The sequence below is a fragment of the Silene latifolia genome, chromosome 11, assembly GCF_048544455.1.
Source record: "Silene latifolia isolate original U9 population chromosome 11, ASM4854445v1, whole genome shotgun sequence".
In the NCBI taxonomy this organism is placed as follows: Eukaryota; Viridiplantae; Streptophyta; class Magnoliopsida; order Caryophyllales; family Caryophyllaceae; genus Silene; species Silene latifolia.
In genome coordinates this window covers 153,758,778-153,772,973 of record NC_133536.1, presented here as the reverse complement: position 1 = coordinate 153,772,973, position 14,196 = coordinate 153,758,778, and positions in this window count along the sequence as shown.

Sequence of the window (14,196 nt, the reverse complement as noted above, 5' to 3'; positions counted from 1 at the left end):
TTGGAACGCCACTTACTCTCTTAATCTCTCCCTTAAACTTTCCACTGTAACTTTTACTCTTGGATCTCTTGGCTTGGATTTTGGTTGTTCTTTACGCCGGAATCGCTTGTGATTGTAATATCTTTTCTCCTCTTAATCTTAATCTCATTACTTTCTTGCTTTAATCCTTGCTTTTTCATCTTAATTATTCTGCCCTAATATCAATTTATGCTTAATTTCTGTTATTTCATTATGTCTCTAGTTAGCATATTCATTGTTATTAATATTGACAACATTAGTAATATGAGTGGCTAAGCTCTTTTATGTTAGGACTAGGGAATCCATGGTAGGATTGTGATGATGTAGCGAATAGGCTAGACAATTTATATGTGAGAATCTGTCCCCGTGGCAATTTAACTGTATCACCAATTTAGTTGAATGCATGCTTCTAAATTATCTTAATTTGGTTAATTTCGTTCCTGGATCGGAAGATTGGAATGACAGATCTGCTATGAACAGTAGACTACCATAACGAGGATGGAAGTTAAGTTAGTGGAAATCTAGGGTAGAAAGTGGACCGGAAGGACCTTTCCCTTACCCTTCTCACAGTAGATTGTCTAGGCTATTTGCGACTGAGTCGATAAACTGCCATGGTGAACCAAAATCCTGACTTGTTCTCTCTTATTTGATCACCTTTATAATATTTTCTGTCTTTTATTGTTCTCTCTTTACTGCTCTTCCCTTTAAACCTTCATTAGTTTAGAAAACCAAACTAAAACCCCCCAATTGTGACATAGATAGACGGACTACAGATAGATACCTTGCCTCCCTGTGGAGATCGACCCTACTTGCTGCTAGCTTCTGTTAGTTGTATTTAGGTATTATTTTTGGTACAGAAACGACCGTATCAGTTTCCTAGCTACCCTTCGTTCTTCAGTCCTGAGATGAGGGTGAGTAAGCTCACGGAGAGGGTATGTACCACCTTGACGCTCTGGGACCTACATGAGATGGCTTATGTGCAGGGCATTGGGACCACCTTGGCCCAGCCGGTGTGGTGGAGGGGTGTTGGTGATGACAGTGGGGTCTTCCACTCTTTTGGGGTGTATCAGACTACTTGGGGAGAGCCTCCGAGTTACCCTTACGGTTGTTTGGCACCTTGGCACGTGGGAGCAGACTCATTGGTTGGAGCCACCGCAGGCGGGGAGACGGGAGGAGTTGGCACGTCAGGTGGAGGTGGTGGAGACCAGGAGATGGACGAGCCGGCCATGGAGTGATGATTTTTCTTTTATTCTATCTTGTTTTCATGGATTTGTAGTATTCGTTGCTTGTTTTGGTTGGTACATTAGTAGAATTTGGTTTGTATTATGGCCATAAGGCCGTATTTTGAATGTTTTAGAACTTGTGATGTAGGTGGTTAGTGTCGGGATTGAAATTTTCGACTTATTATTTGTTTCTTTGGTTTTACAACACACCCATTTGGAGAATTTTGGACCTGTGGCTACTCGATCGAGTGCCCCTCACTCGATCGAGTAACTGCAGGAGTGATTTAGGAAAACTCTGTAATCTCGACGTACTCGATCGAGTAGCTGACGAACTCGATCGAGTAACGTCAACTCGATCGAGTAACTCCCAAACTCGATCAAGTAACACTGGATAATGGTTATTCCGTTCTAATTTTGTTTTGGGTCTTCATGCTTGTGTACCTTGTTGATCATATGTTTCTTTATTATTGTTGTTGATCACGTGATTGTGTTTCAAGTACGGTTTTTATGATATAAACGTGGTTTTGTGGTTTCACCCTTGTTGACATCATATAGTAATTTGCCTCAGGTAACATGTGAACGGTGGTTTTAATTTTGTTGCTTGTTTTGTAAGACCGCATAGACAATTAATTAATGTCATGTCTGATAATGGATGGCAGAATGGGTAATCGGGTGGTTCACTATTCCGATGGTTCTCATATAAATGCATCATATCTATGTAAGGTCAAGGAAATATCATGGTCGTTGTGAGTCCCAATGTATAATATGATTTGTTTATAATATCAATGTGGAATACAAATTTATCGCCTTGTGTAGTAGTTACAGTAGTATTGATGGTGAACTTCGTGTTGGAGTATGTGTCCTCGACAATAATGCGATCACATGTTTAAATCTCATAATAAGAATACATGAGCGAAAGTAATATTTATTGTCAACTGATCCACATTAATCGGTAATGGTTGGCTGACTAGAGTTTGACATTACTGTCGTATGGCGGTGGTGATCAGTTGATCCCTTAAGGTCATACCTCTAGGGAAACATTCTTAATTGATTAATTAATTAATTGTATGATTGATACAAGTTAATTAATTCCTTAAAATTGACAAATGATTTTTTGAGTAATACTACGTATCTTATTGTAATTTGATTAAATAAGATTCATATTAAGTAATTAAATTGTTTTATTACTTAAGGTTTATTTATTATTTATGAAACAATTAAAATAAGAATGAATGGTTTATTATAAATACAAGTAGTTGTGATTTATACTTCTATGACCCATTTTAAGTTATTGTAATTGTGAATTACTAGTTAAATTTTTGTATGTGATTTATTTTGTTTATATAATGATTTTTAATAAGTTAAAAATGCTTTATTTAAATTACATGTCTAGTAACATGTCCAATATGTCACACTACACAAATTAACATTTGACAAACTTAAAATGGACCCATTTTATATGGGTGTGCCGTGTAATGGAGGGTGCAAGGAGTTGGTTGTGCTTTATTCATTTAATTAGTGGAAGGCATAATGATGACCTAAAAATCATAGGCTTGCATGCCTAGTCTCTTGAGAAGAGAAAATAGAAAAAGAATTGGGCACTCTTCCCCTATGAAATTTCGGCCACCCATAAAGAACAAGGAGAGTTTTTCTCTTCTCATTCCATTATTCATTCTTATAAAATTATATTGATAATTTTTACATTCTCTCTAATTGTTGTTGGGAAAACTTACGAAGAAAACTCACATAATCTCTAATATTATTCCTAAATTACTAGAAGTAGTAATCTCATAATATTAGTATTTTTAAAGACACAAATATTAATTTCTAGTAACTAAATTAATATTTGTATTAAGAGTGTTTCCTTGGTACAAATCCTTAAGGAGTAGATCCCATTATTGGATCTAGGGTTTTTGGGGCATTTGTATTTTTCTTTAAGAAGACTAATTTGGTAGGAGACCAAATTAGTATAAACCACTCGATCCTCATTGTAAGAATAACCGTTTTTCTTCTTACTTCGTATTTTTGTTATGCATGCATAAGTTCCTTTTAATTTATGATTTAACCAAGAAACACTTAGTTATTAGAGGTGTCTAATAAGAGATTAATGAATCTAACAATTGGTATCAGAGCGAGAGTTGTTGCATGCATAATCGGTTATTGTTTTTCCGAGTTAAAATGTTAACATATAAAACTAAAACTTTGTGATTTATGAAAATAAATGCCACGAAAATTTTGCATGTTAAACATTCTGGTCCTAAATTTATTTTAGGTCATTGCGATGATTTATGGTAATTTATTGCTCTATTAAATGATTTTTAGTATTTTTATTACATTTAATTGAATAAAATGACACTTAAAATGCTAAAATTAGTTAGACTATGATTCTGACCTTGAAATATTTACACGATCTCACGTCCATATTTTACACATTGTATGTAAAATTTCATATAAAATGGTTTTATATAGCATGATTTATGATTTTTTACATGATAAAAGTCGATTAAATAGAGGTATTTTGGTTAAAATTGGTTAGACTTCGTTTAAGCCCATGAAATTTTAGTATGTTGTCACATGCAATATTTACACACTGTATGTAAATTTTGAGATGAAATGGTTTCATTGTGCATGATTTATGATTTTTAGATGTAAAAATCGAATAAATAGTGACTATTTTATCAAAAATAGCTAAAATGAATTTTATGGCATGAAAAGTTTTCCCAATGTTGTATATGTGATATGAACATCAGATCTAAAGTTACTTGTTAAATTTCGTACGATTTTGTTGGTTATTAATTTTATGGGATATAAATTGATAAATAGCAACTTAAATAGTCACTAATAAAAATTCGACTTTTGGACTTAAAATTTGTCATTTACAGGTTCTAGAAACTTATATAGAATATTCAAAATTTTGATTTTGATTTATTGCATAATTTTATGATTAATTTGAAATTAATAGGTTAAAATTATGTTTTATACAATTTATTTATGAAATAAATTAAAATGATCTAAAGGCAAATTTTTATTAAAATTTTAGAATGTTAGGGATTTTCCAGAATATACAAAATTATGATTTTGAAAGTTTCGAATTTTTATGACTTATTGGGAATTATTTCCTTTTATTATGAATAAAAGTGTTTAAAGAGCAATAATAAAATATCAAGTTGAATTATTGTCAAATATTTAGTGAAGACTAAATTTTTGATTCCTAAGAAGGTTGGGGTAATTAACTTGAACATAGATTTGATTTATGTAATGTTTTCTGATTTTAATAAGTTAATTGTCACAATTGTCCATAAAACCGGACAAAATATACGATATTAGCTTAAATAGGGCGATTTGGCACATCACATGGCATATTTCATACATATATTAATGCTGCATTTTAAGTATGATTGTCATATTATATTTTATATAATTTTGAATTATGTAATTTGTACTTAGTATGGCCTTAGTTTTAATTGGTATTTTCCCGAAATGAATGGGGGTATCGATTCCGTTATAATTAATGTGATCTCGTATCACTTTTATTTTATTTTTCTTTTTCTTTTTATAATGTATAAAGTAGAAAAGCTATGTAATTTATTTATCCCGGAGATCCTTGAAGACGGTGCAATTCGAGAAGGTGTTCCGACAAAGACCGTGTTGTCTTGGAGTACGTGCCATATGAAGTTCAAGGGACCAATGGAGTTGGTTTCCGAATTTGTAAATAGTTTATTTAATTTCCTTTTTTTAGGAAAGACATACTATGATTTTATTGTTTTTGCTTTGCATTTGTTTTATATGTTTGCATGCATAGGCAAATCGCCATAACTACACATGCATATTATTTTATCGTATCATCGACCGTGTCAATTATAATTATCGCTAGTTCACCGCTTTAGTTCACTTAAAATGAGATAGATAATAAATTGACATGACCTCTCACAAAATAATAATTGAGGATTAGCCTTACCAAATAGTAGAACCATGAGCCCCAATTTCATAAGGAAGTAGGCTCGGCTCTCCGGGGTGCTAAACTTGTTACGTTGGGTAAGTGGGTGGTAAATTGTTACTACATCGAAATTTTGGATTGAGCTCAACGGAAGTATTCGTGACCGTAGTCGCATGTGTTCCGGGCTAAAGATAAATATTAAAGTAATTTTATCGACCGAGAGTTCTAGAAGTAGAATCGATTAAAGAGTTAATCCACCGAGTTATATTGATTCGGGATGAATCGGCTCAACGTGCCCGAATTGATATGAATTTGGATCTCGGGATCATTTATAATAGTTGGGTAGAGGTCGCTATATAAATACTAAAACATTATTAAATGTTTTATATATATAACGATGAATGTTTGATTTTCCCACTATTTCGTTGTTTTATGTTGTTCTTTATTATCGCTCCTACTCATATATGATATCAATTTGATTGTAACACGAGTCTCCGCTAAACCACTATTACTTACGACAAATAGAATCTCTTTCTAAGATGAACCGTATCATAGGTTGTGGACTAGATCCATAGGAATCGTTCTATTCCATAGAACTCAATAGGAATCGTCCTACGCAACTATAAGATTAACATCTTAAAATTCCTTACATACCTATACTCTCTTGTGAAGAATATGAATAGAAGTAGTACTTGATCAAAATATGTTTTGATAATATCTTCTATGCATCCACGGTTCAAAAGTGTTATTGCTCAAACTAAACACTTGTCATCAAAACACTTAAGTTGTTAAGCACATGACAATGTAAAATTGGTAAATTAATTTGTGAGAAATTTTGATTGACCAAATACCACTATAAAGTTCATCCTTGTGAAGGATTAACTAGGAATTTATATGAAGATAAGTCTTCATCGAGTAAAAATTCTTGAAGTGAGTGGGAGCAATAAGATGTAAAGTATCTATCTTAATTGTTAAGGATAGAACTAGGCTCGAAAGAGAAGGTGTTACACACTAAAATAGAGACAAATCCCTAATAAGTAAAGATCAAGGAAGTTGGTCGTGTGACACCAACATATTCCTTCTTGAATATGTATGACATTGACATTGCAGTGTTATAGTGTACTCATTGTATAAGACTCAAATTGGTGACCCCAATTATTTCTCAATTCTCGATTAAAATTGCATTTAGAGACTAGTTTTGACTAGTGTCCCAACCATCTGATTGGGAATCTTTTGGTATGTATGCGAATCTTGTATTCAAAGCAAGATTAATTCATGACTTCTTTCCAGAAAAGAATTATGAATAAAACAAGATATTCGCCCTATTTACACTTTGAAGTGTATGGTCGAGTACAATTTCAATCAAAAGGGGTTATTACTTCTTCATCTCTTTTACCAACGAACTAGGTAGATACTTGGTATCCACATAATGAGGTAAGAAGAGAAAATCTTTGAATAAGTTCAATGAATGTTTAAAAGTATCATAACTTAGAGATTATGACCAAAGTATTAGTACTTTGTTAATATTGGGATCAATAAAGTGAAGACATTTATATGCATCAAAAGGAGTGTGATATGGTATCACAAGGTCACCTTCATAATATTAAAAAGTGACAAAGAATCCTATACGATATGATTGTATCTTTACTATAAAATTGGAAGTTGTTTCTATCACAGTTTGTCTAGTATTTATTTAATCCACTAAAACAAAACATAGTTAAAGCAATCAAGTACAATTCATATATGATATGATTAGGCATGGTACCTAAGTTGTAGCTTGTTTCGAAAGAAAACGTGTGGTCTCTCTTCCTACATGATCACAAGAACAAAGGGTTTGTGGTTCGTGATGCTGTCTATTAGAGAAAAGAGTATTATTTCTTATAGACAGAGTGGGAGAAAATGTTCAAGAGCCACAAAATGAGAATAAGACGTAGGAAGATGTTCCTTCTTGGTCAAAATCAGTAATTATTTCTTCGAATTCTAAGTTGACAGGAGTCATGTTATTTTTGAAAGTAACAAACCTGTAACTTATTTAGTTACTTTATCTAGTTTCAACTCCGCAAAAGTCCGAAGTAAGCATAAACATGAAAATGTTTATTTAGCTTGGTTGGTTGGTGGCAAGGGTTTTTGCACGCAACAACAATGCTTCATTGTATTCAGATATGATTTGCTATAGTCGGATTTTAAAATCATCTTGCATGAGTTTTGTAAATCGCAACTATCCTAAAGTAGGATGCGAACTTAAGAGGAAGTCTTAAGTAGATGTCAAAGAGTTGAATTGTATGTTTTGATCATGTGATAAACATTTCTCGAATTGTCGAGTAGTTCTGTTTATACATGGAGTTTAGTGGGAGTAATGTGGTGTTATTAGTCTTATATGAAAGGGACATATTGATCATTGTGAATGATGGAAGACTTGGGAGAAGAATAATACATCTCTAAGGTATCCAGACCTATAAAGATAGTTCTGAGAGGATATTAGCGTTAAATGAATATTCTTATATTGATAAGAGTCTAGTCAAGTTCAAAGGTATTGAACATGTAGAAATTAAATCCACTTGCTTCCGCTGCGGGAATAATTCATTACGCTTAGATGTATCACCATTCTTAAATTTCGTATGCTTGGAGTATGACGAAAAGTTACAAATCGAATTTTTGAGGGAAGTCACAATATAGCCATATAGTTCATTGGTTAGTTCTCTTGGAGCACTAAAGAAATGAAGCTAAGTGATTAGAATTGATATGGATTTATGTGCAAGGAGTTACACGATAACCATATTCTATTCACACTAGGATGGTTAGAGAACCATCTTGGCTATATTAATTAAGGAGGATATCTGCTAGATACGCTCTGGGCAGTAGAACAATGAGAGATTTACAATGAAAATTGAGTACACTTGCAATTATAAAAAATGCAAGTAGGAAGGGATGTTATTAGAATTCGGTTTTATGAATTGGTGGAACCATGGTAGTTCGTTCCAACAACCGAAGCTCCTATCCCTGCACACTGTAAGGACAGTGGGACTGATTCGAAGGCTAAGGAACCTATCTCTAGATTGGATCTGGACATGTACTCAAAAGGTTGTTATGATAAAGATTACACAAAGGGAAATAGTACAAGGTTAAGGAAAGTGCAAAGTGTTGCTAAAACTTGTTAACCAAGGCCTTTTAATAGGCTAAGCATGATAAGTCATTCCATTTCAATTTAGTTGAGATGTATAGTTTTATTCAATATTGAGTATGGATTATAGATTATGTAGTAATTGATATGGTATCAATTTTACATATGTGATAATGCATTCATCGTTTGAGTTTTATTAAAACTCTTTTATTACTTTGTTATATCCAAATAGGTTGTAAGGACAACGTTGAACCCTATTAAAGTGAACTGGATTAATATAGTATTGGCCCCTAGTTGCTTATATGCGGTGACGGTCTCGAAGTAATTAGAGTGTGATGCGATTGATGGCAAGTTCAAGTGCCATAGAGTCATGAGAGATGACTAGTCGATCACATAGGCAGACTGTATGGGACACTCTATCGGGCAATGACCGCTTATAGAGTTCTGGCAATTTTTATAGCCTAGTCGTGCAAGAGCTGCTATAGTATTCTTATGAGTCGATTCTTTGACTAAAGACTGTTCGCCTAAAATGGCACATTTTCAGAATGACTATGATTTATGTTCTATGACCTTCGTAATTGGGGTTAAATGGGCATGATTTGGGTCATGATGAGTTGTGGCTATTCGAAGGAAAGAGTGCAATAGGAATTGTCCATCCCTAGTCAGGGTTATCTTATATCTCAAGCCCACTCGAGGAGTAATGAACTGGAAATACGTGGCCACGCTCGGAAGGTATCTACGGTAGATAATTTCGGTCAGACAGTTATTCTCCGGATCGAGAAAACCACTCATGATATGATCAAGTGCAAGTACGACCTGCAAGACACCTTGCATTGAATGGGAGATAGTAATAGGATAAGAGAATTGGTGACGCACACTTGTCGTGGACAAGTGGGAGATTGTTGGCGTATGTGTCCTCGACAATAATGCGATCACATGTTTAAATCTCATAATAAGAATACATGAGGGAAAGTAATATTTATTGTCAACTGATCCAGATTAATCGGTAATGGTTGGCTGACTAGAGTTTGACATTAATGTGGTATGACGGTGGTGATCAGTTGATCCCTTAAGGTCATACCTCTAGGAAAACATTCTGAATTGTATGATTAATACAAGTTAATTAATTCCTTAAAATTGACAAATGATTTTGTGAGTAATAAGATAATTACTGATGCGTTTATTTTATATAAGGTTTTTACCCTATATTTAGAGGCATTTCTGTGTTATTTATGTGGCAACTAGCTACAAATGCCCCCGAATAGTCTACTTTGGTCTATCTTGTATTAATTGCAGAAACGAGCCGGAAGGAGCATAATCGAGCCTAAACTTGTCCCGTTTGCATGCATTTTGGAGAAAGAAGGATCGGAGCCTAAATATTTTTGCCCAAGGATGCGTGAAGTGATCCTGGAGGATGTTTTGAGTTGATCTACGTTGTAACAATGCTTTCATACTCGATCGACCAAGATTGGTTGTCAAACCGGCCAATCGAGTAGCTATGACGCTTAAGTTCCTCGATCGAATGCTTCCTTATGCTCGATCAAGATGGGTATCTTTTGAGTTCCTCGATCGAGTACTTATGTTACTCGATTGAGAGGTTTGTTGCTTTTTGTCCTCGATCGAGTGGTTTGATTCTACTCGATCGAGAGGTTTAATCTATTATGCAATCTTTTAGCATCTTTCGGATATTTTAATTTGTAACTGAGAATAAATAAGAAGGTAGGGAACGACGACAAGGATCTCTTCTTCTCTCTCATCTCCTCTCTTAGAACATTACTCTTTAGACCTAAATTTTCTATTGCTCCCAACTCTCCTTGTAATCGGTATTTCTGATCCTGAATTCTTTTACTAATTATTATTGCAATATTTATTTCTTGTTCTATTCATATCTTCCCCTTTACTCTTTCTCTTGTCGTGCTAAGTAATTTATTTATTATCTTAGGTTTAACTGTTATGGTTATTGTTACTATTCTCTCAACACTAATTATACATAACTAATCTCTTATGTTAGGACATAGGGGAGCCATGGTAATTAGGGAGATTATGAATAGGTGAATAGGGCTTGGTATAAATTGTGTCTATGTTGTTAATCATTGCATTTAATAGCGATTAGTTACTTGAGTCGACGAATTTAGCTAATTGATTTGGTACACCTAGACCTAGATCGAGAGATTGGAAGGGGTAAGACTTGCAGTGAACATTAGGGCATTCTAATGAGGGTGAAAGCTAAGTTAGTAATGTTTTAGGGCGAATAGCGGACCGAGAGGACCTTTTCATTACCCTGCAGACCGAGTTTATGTTGACCTAGAACCTAGATTAGAATCCTACAAAACCGTGGTGAACCAACTGTCCTAGCTGTTTCTCTTTATCTGTTAATCTTTCTAAGTTTAATCCTTGTTCCCTTTTTCTCTCCTCCTTTATACCTTCGTAGTTTAGTACCGAAATAATCAAAACCCCCCAAAGAAACAGTCACTCAGACAGACTTAATTAGCTTATAAAATTCCCATCTCCCTGTGGATTCGATACCCGACTGCCTCTGCTACATTTTATAGAGTCAAAACGGTCTTATGGTGGTTATGGATCCATATCTGTGTCTGCATGATGTTTTTATTGCATTTCAGTTTGCACGTTTATTCATTTTCGCATGCACTATTGTTTCAATTCAAAAACATTTTCATAAAATCAAAAAATTTCACGTTTATTTTTGCATTTAGGTTGAGTCGGAACGTTGAGACTTCTGTGCTACTTTGAGTCCTTTACCCTTGCCTTGCACGTATATAACATTTCTAGTGGCATAGTAATTTGCATAGTCTACGAGTTTTTTTTTTAACTTATCTGAACGAATAGAGTTGACTCTCTTATTGGCAAGCTACATATACTTTCTAAGATTTAGAGCTTGATAAACTGGTGACATTCATGACCGGTTTCATTTAAGATGTGAGTAGTACTCTCTATAAGACATGTAACCTCAATTTGCACAAGCATGGCGCTCTTGTCTTAGTACCTGTATGCATTCGTTTTGCGGTGGTGACACACGTGGAGAGGTAACTTACAACCCTTCTTACATTACTACCCATTGACTTCACATTAGCCAAATTTGCCTTTTGACCCCCTAACTACATCCAAACTTAGCCCGCCCTGTCAAGCTAGTTCAGTGGTTTTTGCGGGTATGCTGTTATCCATGTCAATTTGGCTCCGTTTGAAAGATTTGAAGTTGGTAGTATGAAATGAAAAAGAAATATGGAAAAGAAAAAAAAAAAGAAAATCGAAAGAAGCAAAAAAAAAAAAAAAAAGAATCATGTGAAATGTTACAGTTTATGACTCCCATGCTTATCATTATTTCTCATGGGGAGTCCTTTGTTGATGTGAGTGATGTTCTACCACAATGGTACAGTTTCTTGTTTTGTATTGAGTAGTGAAGCGGAATGAGTTTATTATTTGGTTATGGTTGTACTAGCTTGGCTTTACCTCCACTTATCCAAATTGTTTTTGCCCCTTCTTACCCAATAACCTCACCTCATATTATATGTAAGTCCTTGGCGTGTGTCTTGGTCCTGATTGGTTGGAATGCATATGTACACTCGGTAGAAATCGGTTCCATGTTAGCTGCATGCATGTTCTTATGGGTCGAGTTAGGTGAGCGTCTTTATTTCTTTCTATCTCGTACAATTATACTCACCTTGTGCTTAGTTTGTGTGACGAGCGACCCGTGAGAGTCCGATATATATGAGTCTTGCAAGGTTGACGGTCAGTAGTTTAAAACATTGATTTAACTCGTTTGCACTTGACCTTTTGCTACTTTGTTATTTGTTGCATTAAATTGGCTTGGGTGGACGATTTGTAGCTGGTAAGTTGGTCCCATTCCTCTAGTTGTCTTTAGTTACATTTATAGTTTCCTTGGGGACAAGAAAAGGTTTGGTTTGGGGAGATTTGATGCGTGTATTTTATATAAGGTTTTTACCCTATATTTACAAGCATTTCTGTGCTATTTATGTGGCGACTAGCTACAAATGCCCCCGAATAGTCCACTTTGGTCTATCTTGTATTAATTGCAGGAATGAACCAGAAGGAGCATAATCGAGCCTAAACTTGTCCCATTTTCATGCATTTTGGAGAAAGAAGGATCGGAGCCCGGGTATTGTTGCCTAAGGATGCGTGAAGTGATCCCGAAGGATATTTTGAGTTGATCTACGCTGCTACAATGCTTTCATACTCGATCGACCAAGATTGGTTGTCAAAACTGGTCGATCGAGTAGCTATGACGCTTGAGTTCCTCGATCGAGTGCTTCCATATGCTTGATCGAGATGGGTATCTTTTGAGTTCCTCGATCGAGTACTTATGTTACTCGATCGAGAGGTTTGTCGCTTTTTGTCCTTGATCGAGTGGTTTGATTCTACTCGATCGAGAGGTTTAAGCTATTACGCAATCTTTTAGCATCTTTCGGATATTTTAATTTGTAACTGAGAACACTACTCTTTAGACCTAAATTTTCTATTGCTCCCAACTCTCCTTGTAATCGGTATTCCTAATCCTGAATTCTTTTACTAATTATTATTGTAATATTTATTTCTTGTTCTATTCATCTCTTCCCCTTTACTCTTTCTCTTGTCATGCTACCTAATTTATTTATTATGTTAGGTTTAACTGTTATGGTTATTGTTACTATTCTCTCAACACTAATTATGCATAGCTAATCTCTTATGTTAGGACATATAGGAGCCATGGTAATTAGGGATATTATGAATAGGTGATTAGGAGTTGGCATAAATTGTGTCTGTGTTGTTAATCATGTTAGGTTCATATACCTAATATTAGACTTTTCTAATGGTGAATAAATTAACATCTTAATACAAGTTCATGAAGATCTTGTGCATGCATAACTAAATAAGAGATTAAAGAAGAAAACAATGTTCCTTACATAATATATGGTTCGAAATAAGGGCACAAATAAGGATACCTTCCTTATTTGTTCTTGAGCTTAAAAATGGATGATCCTCCAACCTGAAATATAGAGATACTCCTTAACAATTGCACCCAAGACTATTTCCCTTAAAACAAATATATAAATTAACTAGACAGATATATTAGTAACCCTTAAATGATTCTAATAATATATCACTACGCTAGTAATAATATTTAAATTAATATTAGAATATATGATGAACAAATTTGGAGATTCTAAAACTATTTTAGAGAGATGATGGAGAAGAGAATAAGAATGATAGAAAAATTGTATGAATGAAAAATAGAGAACAAATTCTCTACGTAAGAGGGGGGGAGCCGGTTTGGGGGTCATGGAAGGCCAATGCTGTTGGAGTTTGTGTCCTCCACAATAGTGCGTTTACATAATAAATCTCATTAAAGGAATATCATCAGATATTTAATTATTTGATCATCGTCAGTTGATTAACGTAAATCGATAACGGTTGGTTGACTAGAGTTTGACGTTATTGTCGTGAGACGACGGTGATCATCTGACCCCTTTCGTTCACACCTAAAGGAACGAACCCAATTGACAACTAATTAATTGTATGAGATACAATTTATTTAGTCCCTTGATTTATAGACTAAAAAGCCAGTCGATTATTTTTAGAAAGATTTCGAGTTGCGAACTCGAGGCACGGCAGTTATTATTTAATTATGCGATAATAGAATAATAAATTTTGGAAGACGGGTTTTAGTTAATTAATTGTTAATTCACTAAAATTGTACTAATTGATTAATGTGATTAATATTAGTACGTAAATAATATGTGTAGTGGTACACGTATATTTACGGAGTGATTTGAACGAAATTAATTATGGAAGTATTTAAACATGAAACGATGTTTAAAATAAAATTTACACGTATTTGTGCGACAAATATAAGAACCAAAATGGACCCGTAAATGGGACAT